The 15286-nt window shown below is 38.2% G+C and overlaps 1 protein-coding gene across 6 annotated transcripts in view; it reads right to left on the minus strand.

The window, feature by feature from the left end:
- LOC107693042 (myocyte-specific enhancer factor 2A-like) overlaps positions 1-10505 on the minus strand; it is a 95642-nt gene extending 85137 nt beyond the window's left edge. For 3 of the 6 annotated variants that reach the window (XM_016492286.1, XM_016492285.1, XM_016492284.1), the window contains exons 1-2: positions 6601-6793; positions 2712-2854 (exon numbers count right to left, since the gene is read on the minus strand). The gene's annotated coding sequence lies outside the window, so the exon portion shown is untranslated. Of the gene's footprint in view, positions 1-2711; positions 2855-6600; positions 6795-10178 lie in introns of those variants that run through there. The other 3 variants (XM_016492288.1, XM_016492283.1, XM_016492287.1) reach the window with 3 other exon arrangements.
- Positions 10506-15286: the final 4781 nt, after the last annotated feature.

Genomic DNA, 15286 nt, shown 5'->3' on the forward strand with positions numbered 1-15286 from the left:
GCTTTGGGCTGCTGCTCTGGCTCCAGCCTCACACCCATGATGCTGAGGACCCAGCCACAGCCTAAAGCGAAAGGGACTAGAGCGACCAGGTCGTCAAGCATGACTGCATCTTTGGGAAGGGCGAAGGAGACAGGAAAGAGGCCGTCGATCCTTAAGCCGCTCTGCACTGCTCAGCAGGACATGTGCTGAGTGGACCGTATCTGTGGCTTACCACCAGAGGTCACAACCAAGGGCAGGGCAGTTGAAAGTTCAACGTTAGCTGTCTCTTTAGACAATGCAGGCATAGCTTTCACATTGTGAGGCACTAAAGAGGTAGATAATTCACAGCAGATGATATCTGCTATTAAACATGCCATTACATCAAACATGTATGGGTTTCTAAATTGTCTTTATGCATGGAAAAAACAAATTGGTCGGTCAATGCCAGTTCAAAATTACAGACTGGACCTAACAATACAATGTTTCCTAGAAGCTCTGAAATGCTTACATATTAAAAATGATCTTTATATTGTTTAAATATAAATTTGATACAGTGTGGCTATGGCACTCTGGGACTACAGAGTCTCCGTTAAACTTCTGATGGTCATTAATGTTCAACAGCCTTTAATGAATGTCAGAAGTTAAATGGAGGTTATTGACAAATTGAATAAACATATTTGAAACTACAAAGATGGAAGTAGAAAGTTTGTGTTTACAATTGTTTTGGTCGGGTAACACTGACAACTTATCCCAGCATTCTCACCTAAATTTGGTTCTTGATGATCCAGACAGACCCAACGGCTTTTCTAGGTAGTGACAAATAGAGAAACATGAATACATTCAGCTGACGTGTGTCTAGCCAGATAATTCTCAGTTGTAAGTCCCTCTCACATGCTCTTATTTAATTATAATTTTGTGTGTGCTTTTTTACCCCAGCCGTTCTGCAACACTGGCTATGCACTTTAAATATGATTCAACCAATATTAACTCTGAAATCTTATCCTCATGTCATAGGAGTGAGCTGTATTTTAAAAGAAGAAAAAAGTGAGCTGTATTTTCATGTGGTGAGGAGGCCTCTGCCAACTTGGATGCTAATCCCCAGGCCAATGGTTTGGAAATCATCATCGCTACATATTAAGAAGCTGCCTAATAAAGCTAAAACTAAGGAGGCTACGAACCTGATAGATGGTTTTATTTGGCAAGTGCAGTGGAAACCTATTTATGGCTTGCAACAGACGCAGTTGTGTGTGCATGCAAGCTAAATGAGGAGCTAATATTTTGATACACGTCTTAAATGATGGCTTTTCTGTTTGCCTAACATGTTCCCCATATCCTTTGGTAACTTATTTAGAATCGAAAGTGTGGCAATGTGGCGTGGTGGTGGGACAGGAGGCAGCCAGAGGTTTCTGGTTTTGGAGCTGCTACTTATGGGGTGACCCCGCTGGGACATCGTACATTCCGCTGGGTTAGAGAGCCTATCCAAAAACCACAGATAATAGAGAGGGAAGTCAGCGCAGACTAAAATCAACTGAATATATGCATTAGGATGCATATTCATAACTCTGCCCTTTATGGTGATAAAAGCGGCCCATTTATACGCCTTTTATCGAATAAAAAAAATCCTCCGAGATGTTCCCAAAGGAGGGAAAAAGGTCTGCATTGCCCACACAAGCAAACTATGGCTCAAACATTATCTGCTGGGCTCAAGATTCTGCATCCTGCCTCCAGGTCTCACGGGAGAATGCTGGAATCTCTAGCTCAATGATAGGGTTCCAATAAACAATGAATCACGCTGCTCTGAGCAAGCGTGAAAGAGAGCTGTTGCACAAAAAGAAAACTGAGCATGATTTAATGGACGTGGTGCAAAAGTACGGCACATTCCAAAGGGCTGATCTGAAAAATATTTAGAACAGAACTGCTAAAGTGTCTTCACACTCTGGGAAAAAGAATAGGCCTGCGACAAGAGCGTTCAAACAAGTAATGAGCATGACGCGTCAAATACAGAGTCAATGACGTCCCCTGAAAATGGCCTGTTTCCAGTAAGGATTGCACAAATGTGTCATTAAATGTGTCATTGAGTGGTTTTGTTGTTACTTGTTTTGGTTTATATTGCAACAGCAAACTAACATTTCAAACATTTCACTTAAGCTCAGTTAATTTACAGAAAATCGATGCAGATGAAACATACAGATTTTACACAATCTGAGTCTCTAAATAATAGATTGCATCACATTATCAGCAGTGACAAATAATAAATGAATAAACCTTATTTCTAAAAAAAACTACAGACTAGCAAAATTACATACCAGTACCCTTGTTTTAAAAAAAGGTCCAGCCTCCGCTTGTTAAATAACATTTGTGGCTAACTTTGAGACTGAACAATGCATCATTTGCCAGCTGTAGCTGACTCAAATAAGACACTTAAGAACAGGGTGTTTCACTTTAAATTCAGCTAACGTGAAATTAAACGTCAAATTAAACACTACAGCTTCTGCATGGCCAGTGTAACTCCTATTTGGAACAAGACAAACAACTTGTTTTCAACAGAATTTCACCATATAAATCATATCGTGCATGTAGAGTACGGCAGGCGCTCAACATTAGACGTCAACTGACCATATGGCATTGTATCATGTTTACTTCATTAGATTTAATACAAAAAAGTGAGCCTCTGTGTAATTAAAACAGATTCAGCATTGTTTGACAGGAAGAGAAGAAGAGATGGGGCTTACCCTAACAAACGAAGCAGCGCAATCTTCGGTCCTGGACCCAAAATATCCAGCTCAAGTCTTATTTACGTTCTTTCTTCCTTTGCTTTCAATGCTTCTCTCTACTTGGAGCTTCCTGGTGCTTTCTCCTCCTCGGGTAAAATGCCCTGTTTGAGGGGGAAGGGAAGAGAGGAAAAGTGTTTCGCTCAGTGATTCAGAAGCATGGTGTAAACGCCAGCCTTCTCTTTCTGACAACCAGCGTTAATTGCAGATCAGACTCGCCCACACACTCCAGACTCTCTCTATTCACTCTCTCCTGGAAGGAGCTGAGACCAGGCTGTGAGATTGGAGTGCTATGAACAGCACAGTGGGAGATGCTCTAACCCCCACCCTGCGTAACACCAATCACCACCTCTGGAGCTCGACTTCACCACGGCTGACATTATTTCACAAGAACGGCACAGGCATGGACAGACGCCCATGGGACGACGCACACTGACGGTGCGTCTGAGTGCATCGTATAGCATACGCTATAAATCTGTTGCGTTACACCCGATGAAGTGTAAACTACAGTCTACAGCAAGCCTATGGGAGAAATATTAAGAAACGGGCCTGAGAAAACTTTTACAGCTAAAGTGAACTCAGAGCTCAAGCTGGAAGATGCAAGAAGTCACATGTCTGTTAGAATGACGATTAAGGCGGTTGAGTCTAACCTGGAAATATTATTAGATACTGATTGCATCAACTAGATTAGCAGTGACTGTGGTCGAAAAGAGGAGTGATTTCAATGAAATTAATGAATTAAATAAAAAAAATAAACATAGCAGAAATAGCAGCGTCATGTACAGAAAAAAAAACAGTCAGTATCTAATGTAATGTCAGTATCTAGTAATACAGAAACCATACATAAACAAAAGATGCTTTATTAACAGAGCACAGCACGACACCAATTTCAAGTGTGATGTTGTGCTTTATCGAATTTGAAGAGGGGCATGTTGGGTGAACAGCATACAGAATATTAAAAGAATTCCTTCGCTGACTAATTCATTGTCGAGTGTGTAAACAGAAAGCTATTGAGTTTCCGTGTGATGTTTTCAGTGCTGACTTTGCACCCATGTTTAGTTTAGGCTTATTAAACTATAATGAAGTCGCACAGAAAGCCAGATGGAAAAAGTGTGATGGCATTATGCACTTGACTGGGATATTAATTCTTTACAATGTACCTTGGGCACGAGGGCAGCAAAACAAATTTAATTAAAACATATTTGAACATGGTTTGCAACAAAATAACTTCAGTGTGTGCTATAAGCACAGTTCATGAACCAACATTTCAGTCAGAGTGCACAGAGATCAAACAATCAAAAAGAATCAATTCTGACACCAAGGCTGATTAAATCCCTGTCCTTCACAAATACATACTTCATATTCACTTATGATATTATATAAAACTTGGGTCCAACTTTTATTAAGTGTCTTTAACTACTACTTACGTTAAAAAATAGTTTGGTACAACGGTCTTATTGTATTCATGTTGTACTGGAAAATACTTGTGCTGCTATTGAGGTGAAATATGTGTTATATGGATTCGCTGTATGGTTAGGTTTAAGGGTGAGTTAAAGAGTAGGGGTAGAGTGAACAGTGTAATTATAGATTTGATCATTATAGAATAATTACAGAAATGAATTACAGATGTAATTACACTTTTTACAGTATATAAATGTACATAATTTAGGAAACATACAATACATTTTTTATTGTATATCTCAAGCAAGCACTAAATAATCAATCATGTGCAAGATTTTTTTTTTTTTTTGGCACTTCATTTCCTATTATACCATCTCTCTGTGCAGCTTGAAATATCAAGCTAATCAATGAATCTATGGTGTGCTGGGCCCTGACTACTGGTTGTAAGCCTCTTAAAAGCCAAACAATCAGTGGGACAGACAAACATTCTTCCTGAGGTCATTTTCATGATGATGTACCGTGACCTGATTGCCTGCCTCGTGTGGCTCGTAATTACAATGCTTGTCAGACACAAGCAATGCGCAACCCTATGAACACATCCCCATTTAGCCTTTGACATTCGGACAACAGTTTGAGACATTGTGGCTTACTTTAGTATTGGTTTTTATCAATTTTATATATTTATATATTGATAATTATTTTAATTGTTAAATATTTATGACTGACATGCCTAAAACACTCTGTGAAGGTCAAAATGACATGTCATCTTGTAATATGGCATTTAAGGCGAGTCTAAGGCACTTTACCGATAACTAAATGGCGTGCTACAGGGCCATTAACAGAGGCATGTGTAATCTTACAAGCACAAGTACTACACTCTCTGCCTCTGGATGATTAGGCTGTTCCTTCACTGTGCAGGTCAAAGTCAGCAGCTCTTACAGAAAGGAAAAAAAGGATTTACAATGAATGCTTGTTGTACATAAAGGTAACGCATTTAAAGCACTACATTTTTTTATTTAACCTTCTTTTAGTTTGTCTCTGTCCAAAAGTAAAGTAAATACTAAAGCTAACATTTTAAACAAGCATTTATTAAGGTGCTGAGACAAATACCAAACTATTAATTCAATACAATGAGTTTTAAATTTCATAAAGTGAAACAGTATTAGTCTAGTTTTGTTTTTGTTTTTTTACTAATAACAGTGAATGACCCCATTGTTGGTTAATGGCCAAACTAAACATGAATGAAATTAAAATTAGATTTAATTGAATAACTTTAATGCAGTAATGACCTTGCATGTGAGTCACAATCATGTACCACACAATAGCTAGACTAGTTTGTAACAAGACCTTGTGACTTCAAGAATAACATTAAATCACAACTGAAATTAATATGCTATTATAAAATAATTGATGGCATCAATTTACACTTGTCTCAGTTTATTCACTAACATACAGTATAGAGACTCCAATAAACCCTGCGAAGCTTCACCAATGTGACACTTCGTGCTGTTACTGGTGTTAATTATCCAAAGCTCTGCAAGAGACCAACACCATCTAGATTTCACAGAGAAAACTATCTGCAATCACTTCCAAATTTCAAAATCATTCTCGAAGTTCGGCATAATAAAAGATCAATAACTTTCCATAATATTCATAAAGTGGTCGGACGTGCTTTAGATGGCTACGGAGATAATATCCTACATTTTAACCCTGTTGACTGTGCGTGTTTTAATGTGTCTTAAAATGTAAAACATTTACTCATCCCTAATTATAGTGTCCGAAGTACAGTAAATTAGTATATCTAGTTGTCTCTGCTAGTTTGGATGTCTTAAATAACTGTTCCGTCCAAAAAGCAAGACAGAATGCAATAAATGTCTGTCTTGCAACTTCAACCAGTCTTCGAAAACAAAACAAAGTACAGAAATATCATGTCCTGAAGTTGATCTTGCCCTGTTCTGAAGTTCTGAACATCTGCAGATGACCCTCTTCAACCATATTCAGAAGCGAAAGCTTAACGGTTTGCAAAGTATATCCACACAAATTCTAACTTTACAGTAAATATCTGCTGGCTTTCCTGACTAATATCTGTCGTTTTCAATCGCCCCTCCATAAATATTTAACACCGCCCGGAAAATAATGATGCGAGACTAGAGCGCAACATTTGCCAAATGTCAAAGTGGACTGAACCCAAAACCACGCACGAGCTCTTCTTCACAGAGAATTACGAGCACGATAAACATTGCTGTCCTTCAGTCTGGAGCTCGCGACTCGGCAACAAACACATCCAAACGTGTTGCCGACCACTGAGACACACATATGACAACCATATTTAGCTTCCCAAACGAACTGTAACGCGTTTAATTTGCGCTCATCCAGTCTCACTCCACGACTCCCTCCTCTCTCTCGGACTCCGCTGCTGTGTAACATTGTTGCTATTTTTGCGACTCACCTTTTTTTCTTCGCGGTCCCCCTCGCTGTATATAGATACTGTGTATCAGTGACTCCCGTGGATACACTGTGACATAAATGTATTTTCAGTCACATTGACACACGGCTTCTATTTTCGGGAGCTGAGCTGACAAACTCAGAAGAAGCAGCAGTCGCTCTTGTCACAACATAAGCTCCTCCCCCAATATGACGAACACTAGACGGAGTCAACCTCCTACGGCAAGCCCTTTTAACATATATTCTTTAAAACTAAGTGTCCATCGCCACATTACCGTTACTTGTTTTTTAAGGTATGAAATAATTACTAGGTTATTTTTCAATTTCACTAGTAACTATCCCTATTAGCCATACCAGGTTACTGGAATCTATAGCTCTACTAGTACTTATTTATTAGATAGTAGACCTACTGTACTTATTTTTAAGACACTGGTGCAAATTCCACATGTTAATAGTCATTACTATCTCCCTATGTACAACTGCATTTTTAATTATATTTTATGCAATGACTAGTCAAACAAATTAATTTATAGATTGGTTAGAAATCGTATTAGCAAAGTTAGAAATCAGAATTATCACAATGCATATTAGTGTCTAATAAATAGGTACTAATTTATATTTAATTGCTACTAAGAAAACTGGAATACTAGTAGGCCTAATGCCCCATTCACACCAAGAACAATAACTATAAAGATAAAGATATTAGCATCCACAACAGCACATATCATCTCTTTAAGCACACGCTCGTCTGCCCCTTTAAGTTCTCGAGCTCGTTATAGCAGGATGGATTCTGATTGGGTGTCAATGTTTGTATCATTCATCAGCTGGAAAAAAAATCTATTTTTAGAACTATATCTTTATTATTATCTTTATAGTTATCGTCCTTGGTGTGAGCAGGCCTTAACTATAGAATACAAGTAGACTACTAAAAGTACTAGTTACTAGCTCTAGTTCCTAAAGAAGTAATTTTACTTATCTAGTCAAACAGACTACTTTATAGACCGATTTGAATCTTATAAGTAAAGTTGGACATTTTATAAGTAATTATACGAATGCATATTAGTGTCTAATAAATAGGTACTAATGTCTATTTAATTGCTAATATTAAAAAACTGAAATACTAGTAGGCTTAACTATTGGAGTAACTAAGACATACTAGTCCATAAAGTAGTTACAACTAAAACTGGGAAAGGTGCCACCAATACTTGAAAACAGAGGCTATTAGTTAGAAGTGCACAGTCACTATCTAAACCACAGAGTTCAATGGGAAAAACATTTTTCAGGATAGTGGCTAGTAGCCAAAAAAGGTCAAACTATTGGTCACTACTGGATTACTTCGTAGTTATTACCGACATTTAACAGTTTAACAATTAACAATTAAACAGATTCTAATACTATGTAGTCTTAAGAAATAATTGTTATTATAGCTTGCCATAAAACACCGCCTCCTCAACCTCCACGTCCTATAGTATACTCTACTCGTGTTCAGTTTAAAAACAAATATTAAAAACTCAAGAACAGCGACTTAAACATGATTAAAACAACACGATAGAACTTCGATACTGTGTTTTTGCCAAAGGTAAAAAGCGGCACACCAAGTAAGCACACGAAATGAAGTGAGAACGGAAACGGCTCGCTAATCGCCACACCATGACATCACCGTGTTTAACAGTTTGAAAAAGCGAGGAAACAACGCGAATAGCCAACTATATGTGCATGTCATCGAATCGAGGAAGTGACAGGCCCTGTGCGCAACAAGTTAACAAAGACGTCACTGTTGAGTAAAATCCTCCACAGCAACGATTACTGGCTGCCTGCTAAAAGCCCGATACGTCCAGAGCCATTTTAATATTTATTATGGTTGTTAGACTGGCACTACCTTAGATACGATTGACGTAAGTTCTATAAAACAACAGTAACAATAGGGTCAGTGCTTTTGAAGTGACATGTTTCTCATCCAATCGAATCCATCAGCGACTTGTCAGTGACCAATCAGAGAAAAGAGGTTGGCTGCGTTTTACGTTGGATGTGGCAGTGTCACGTGTAGTTGTAGGATCTGTGGAAGAGGTGTGGTACTGAACGGGAGTTGTTTTTGCTGGGACTTAAGGAAATTTGTATTACCACCGTTTTACCACATGTGAAATGGGACACGCAGGAGATCAAAGGAATTACAACATGTTAAAACAATGCAAAATGGTTATACAGAGACCAGTAAATAAAACAAAACAGAATGAGGGCTTCATAAATGATTTACATTTATAAAATTGTTTGTTTTACTTTGAAACACTACATTAGGCCTATCTTAATACTAAAATACGGTGAGAGTGTCATCATTTTCATAACTTTCTAATCCACAGTACAGTTAACTTGTGCAACAATACAGATAAATTCACCAGGTGATTACTAATACACAATGACCTCAATATCCAGTGTTTACGCACTTTCAAATTGCACCTGGACATAAATCTTGAAGGTAAATATGAGCAATCATGGATTGCATGGATGCACTTTATATTTCATCTTAAGAACATCTTTTAACTTTTTTTTTTTTGCACTTGAGTAAATGTATTGATATTTTAGCAGAATTTTAGAATGTTAAGATAAAGTAACAAATCTTTTCCTTGCTGATCCTTCTTTACGACGTCTGAAAATGTAAAAATGTTAAAGTACTTCATTATTCAGTTTCTTAAGACAAGAACCAGTGCCACATGAAATAAACTACAATAGAAGATATAGCCATAGAATCCACAGCAAACTCACGTAATCCCTGGAAAATGGCTATGGATATTGATGAAATCCCTGATTATGTGCCCTCTGTGACTTCACATTTTTTCACATTCTATTTGAAGCCTTGTAAAGCTGGAGCTGTACATAAAAATAGTCCCATCAGGGCAAGGCACATACTCCGGATCCCCTGTGCAAACACCCATTGGCACCAGAACCCTAACGAACCACACTGAACCCTCAGCTACCTGTGGTCTAGAGATTAGCTAGAAAGAAACACAAATTGTTCTTCTTGCATCAAATGTAGTCTTTAATCAGCTGTAACTGAAAATACTGTAGATAACAGCCAGTAAGCAGAGTGAAAGGATTATGAAATAAAAAATATATATATATTTTTAAGTTTAAGTTTACAGCAATTCAAAAAAAACTGAGCCCTTGAAGGGGATTTCTTTAAATAATATAATGAAATGTGGTGCAGGTATAGCTGCAACTGAAATATTACCATATATATTCATATACTTCAGTATTGAACCAAAAGTAGCTGATTCCTTTAAAAGATCCTCCTAGAAAATCGGTTTCCTCTATGCACAGTTTCAATTTTATTCAAGCAAAATGAAACTGGTGCAATCCTGCAAAAAAAGTTACAGTTTCGCTTTGATGATTTTAAGTGTAATTATGATGAAGAAAACAGAAAATATAAAGGAAACAAAATACAGATGGACATAATGATTATGTCCATCTTTATTCCATCATTCTATTACTTACCAATCACCAGCAGTCAGGTCATGTGTTAATGTTTTGTATACAATGCATCTTCCCCATTGCCCTTCCCCATCTGTGAATGGCTGTGTGTCTCACCTGTTTCTTGCGATGATCGATTACCTTCACAGAACCTGCTGCTAAGGCCTTCCTCAGGTATCTTTCTCAGGTGTGCCACTCTTACTTTCTTAATTTCCCTGGTATTACTTGAATTTTCTCTCTCGTTCTCTGTCTCTCTTTCTGTCTGGCTTCCTCTCTCACGTTCACTCTTTCTCTCTTTTGCTTTCTATCTCCCTTGCATTCCTCAAAGCCAGACCAGCTGGCTTTGGACGGCTTTCTTCTTGCTCCTGTAAGGCCTGACTTCACACTCTTGTCCCTGGGTCTTTCTGCCGGAAGGGAGCTGGGCAACAGAAGTTTGAAGGGTAGGATCCCAGATGGACACTGACATGCTGGGCATGCGTGTATGTGACAGGGCTTGGCTCAGGGGAGTGGTGGACCAGCCACAGATGTCACTCACCAATACTGAGGGTGTTAGATGTGTTTTGTGTTGTTATTATTATTAATAAAAGTAAAAAATTGTGCTGATCGGAGAACAACAATGCCTGACTGTTCACAAGAGATGGAAGAAAGAAGGAAAGAATTCCCTGTTGGTTCGCTTTCTCATAATAAAGACTTGCCAGCGCCGGCACCAATATTTCAAAGTGTCATTCTTTTTGCCAGTAGAAATCATCTAAACGTGAACCATGAACATTTGAGCACAATTTCAATAGTATATTGACAAAGTTTTGGATTCAACAGAGTAGTGAAAAATAAGCCAGCTGAAGCACTTATATTTCCCTGCCAGCTGAAGTTAAAGTATTGTATCGATAGGTCATAAAGACCCAGAGAATTGCAGTGGGGTTTATAAAACATACTCAAATAGAAGACAGCTGACATTTTCAGCATTGTACCAGACCACAAATAGCTCCAGACTGCTTAGATACTACGCCACCAATTAAATAAAGGATCTTATAATATCGCTCATATAACAGACTATTAGACCACCATAGTCAAGTTAGAATTTCTGTCTGAACTTTCTTTTTGAAGAACAACAGACTCATTGGACTCATAAACACACTGAAGGTCATTGTTTTGACAGCAGATTCTTGATTAATACATCATTACAATTAGAACTAGCCAGAATTAAACTAGCCAAACTCTTTCAAATATCCCGCTCATTGTCCACAGTTCCTAGCAAATGTTTCTCAGTGTTAAGTATTATCTGACCTTATCCAAAAATACTGAAGACAATACAATATTCATATATTATGTAAAAGAGCATCTCGCTACAATAGTTAACACGTGTTAATGCACTAGGTATCGTCTAGGTTAATGTTCAGTTATATAAACCAATACATTTTAGCATTTCAAGTTATACAAATGAACATTAGTTATTAGAAATTAACATGAGTGAGTAATGAAAAATAGTATAAATGAACATAACCTAGACAAAAAATGCTGAAAAAACTCATTTACTAATGGTATGAACTGAACCTTATAGTGAAGTGTTAATATAACACCATTCTTCATACGTTTTTTACAATTTTCACCATCCACACACTTGTTGAAATGATCAGCAGACAGAGCCTAAAGGTAGGATGACAAAATAAAGAGAGGAACTGGAATAGCGCAAAAGTACATCAGTATGTCTCTGTGCAGATTGAGTCTGTGCATTAGATAACTTTGCAGAGGCTCTAAAAATACCCTGTGTCTCACAGTCTGGCTCTGTTCTCTCATTACCGCACATAATTAACACTGAGCATGCCCTGCCAGCACTGAGTAGTGCAGCACTGCACACAACTGTCACATACTCATGCATCTATGTAACATATCTAATCAAAACCTCAGAAGTTTTCACCAACTACTTTTTCTCCTTTCGTTCACTCTAAAGTAACTAATATCTGAGCTCATAATTATACACCCTGACACTCTCACAACTTTTATTTTCCATTTTTTACCTCACAACTTATAAATGTAGTAGGTTAGTGTATCCTTCAAATCGTCTCGGTTTCAATGACTTACAGACAGCTGCTTCCAGAGACAATAAAAGCCCTTTAATTTGCCCACCATTTGTTGAAGTTACTGTACAGCACCATTTATAAGAGAGAGAGAGAGAAAGAGCCATTTTGTACGAGCCGTTGCGAGTTCATTAAAAATTGAGCAAGGTCAGAAATGAAACCATTCCTCCCATTTTTCATTCAGTCCTTAATATCAGGAATCATTTAATTAATCTCGCAAAATGGCCTCAAATTAATTTACTTTGACACATAGCTGTCGGGTAACTTGACTAGAGATCTACTTGATAAACAAGATTGAAACTGAGGCGCATCAACAGAAATGATCTCTTGTTAAACTACGTAAGGTTCTAGAGATTTGTATCTCTTTTTTTAACTCCCACAAAAAAGTCTACCAATGTTAATCTGTTCACTTAGAGTTGTTAAATGCAATAAAACTGACCTAATAATTATATTACCACATACATGCTTTCAGGTTTTCCAAACCACTTGTTTGTTATTTTCAGATCCTATCTAATCTCCAAAATACAATGTGTAATAAATCATTCATGTTTGCCTTGACACAGCCTTCATGATAATGTTTTGGCCTGATGGCCTCTGCTTGTATTCAAGTGCCCTCTATCTAATGCAGCCTGTTATCAAGCAAAAATATTGAACACCTTTCTCTAAAAAAGAAAAACAAAAAGTGTAATAGGAACAATCAATATCCTTGTGCACTTTACAGTACCTTAAGTTAGGACAGTAAGATAGACACCATAAAAAGCATTTGATCAATAAGGCCAAACACAGAACTAAAACACAGAGGCTTTTATCACTTCACAAAGGCCTTGTACTGAAATCATTAACACACAACCAAAGAGTTTCCAGAGAAGATGTTCATTGAACACCTGACACAAGTACTGTACATCCCTTACCACTCAACCTCACTGCAAAACTGTCATGGCATACTAAGAATAGATACAGCCAAAGGGGCAGTTTAACCAATTAGAAATTATTTACAAGGGAAAATCACAATTATATGTGACCAACACCCTGCTGGGATAACCAATAGAAGTCTTTGTGTTAAATTATACTGCCACAAGACAATATTATTATTATTATTACTTAAAACTACCATTTTATTCCTGAGTTGGGAAAACTGGATTTTTAGCAGCAATTACTCTTCAGTCACATGATCATCTGAAAGCATTGTAATATGGTGAACTGCTCAACTTATCACAGTGGAAACCACTGAAATGTTTTTTTTTTCCTCATGGTTCTTTGATGAAAAGAAAGTATAAAGTTACGATCTTTCCTGTAACTTTTGATAATTTTAATACATCCTTGCTATTTAAAGCACAAACACAAAGATGTTGAAACAAAATGTGTTAAAACACTCCTCCAACTATTAAACTCTAGAGCACAAACCAAACTAAAGTTTCTGTTTGCTTTACACCTGAAGCATCCCAACATGCTCATGCTGATGCACGTCTAAAAGTCGTGTAAAATGCAGAAAGGCAGATCCCCAGGGGAAACTCCCATGTGATTTTCACTGCTCTTATAACCTGACTATAATCACTGTGGCTTTGTCTGCAAAAGGAAAGATCTGTGGATTCACTTGTCTACATTCCAGATGTTAAACCCAGAAGTAATACATCAAATAACCACACTGAAAAGCATAGAGCTCCAGTAACACTTTCCCAAAGACAATACATCAGCAAATATAACACTGTGGAGTTACAGAAAAAAAAAACACTCTGCGATTTGAGATGATGTAAAAGTGATCATTCTTGTGTTACATATCACAACACTGTCTTAAAAAAATCTAGACCAATGCTTTACATTTTTTCTACTCCTTGGAGCTGAATGTGCATAATGCTGCAGAATATGAATTGTGATAAGCTCATAAAGAGAGTTTACATTAGTTTTTTTCCCCCTTGTTTTGGGATTAGAGAGGTAAGCTTTTGTTTTATTAACCTCCTTCATTTAAAACAGCCAGTTGCAATCAGGCAATTTGACTCATACCACAGACCATTCCTCTCATTGCCAACCTAATCCATGAAAAGGACTTATGTATTCATGTCTTACAAATGTGCTTGAGTAAAATCCTTTGGCAAGAGCGAGGCGGCAGAAGAAAGAGCCCTCTGTGCTGTAATAAGCCCTTGAAATTAACCAGCCTCGTAAATGCTTTGTCTCTCGCACTCAACGAGCATCCCTACGGCAAGCGTGAAGTTTAGCAATTGTCCTCCCTCGCCGTTCCCATCCGTATTATTTTTTCTCCTCCGAGACAGACAGAAGGTGCTAGGGACATGTTGTTGTGCATCTCACACAGGTAATAAATTTGTGTGTCAGGCCTGCGTGTCACAGATTAAGCGTGTTTTGTTTGGGAATGATTTATGAGTGTGATGTCGGTGATGCACTTGGCAGTGAGGAGCTGAGCTTCTGATGATGGTGCTGCAGTAGCAGGTGGGGTGGGGTGGAGAAAGGAGAGGGGAGCGAAATGTCGGATTTGTATTACAGGAAGACTGATCTGTAGGTTCTCAGAGGATGCCTGCTGTAGCGCATACCTGTGTCATTAATCACGCCGAAGCCTCCGGGCCCCGTGCGCATGTGAGCCGCCCCGGCCCGTGGTGCACCTCCTCCACCTTTTCTCCACAGGCTCGTTCTACGTGTTGCCTGGAAACTGCAACAAAGTCTTCGGTCTGGTCTCGCCCTCTTTGGGTGTTTGGGAGCCCTTTACTTCTCCCTCAGGAAAGGGAGGCTCACTACGGTTTGTATATACTCTTCGCACACCAGGTTTGCGAGAATAACAGACGTGAGGTAAGGACTCTCTCCCTCTAGGTTTCCCTGAATCATGGACGACTAGCGGCGTTCTGAAGATCGGCCAGTATTCATCACTCTGCGCAAATAAATGGGAGAGTAAATTAGGCCTGAAAAGTTAATCAGCCGTGATTCAATCCAATCATTTCAGCCTCTTAAATTAATATTTCAAGCTGGTCGAAAGACAGACACATCTTCCTCCAACCTCACCACAAAAGCGTTGAGTTTTCTCATTTTATCAGAACTAGATATGGCATATTGTAAACTCAATAAGCTTGAATAGTTGGTTGGTATCTGGTGGCACTTTTATTTCAGACCCGGTTGGTTTTCTAGACTAGAGTGGCTTGAGATGCC

The sequence above is a fragment of the Sinocyclocheilus anshuiensis genome, unplaced genomic scaffold (genome assembly GCF_001515605.1).
Source record: "Sinocyclocheilus anshuiensis isolate Anshui unplaced genomic scaffold, SAMN03320099.WGS_v1.1 scaffold959, whole genome shotgun sequence".
NCBI classification, from domain to species: domain Eukaryota; kingdom Metazoa; phylum Chordata; class Actinopteri; order Cypriniformes; family Cyprinidae; genus Sinocyclocheilus; species Sinocyclocheilus anshuiensis.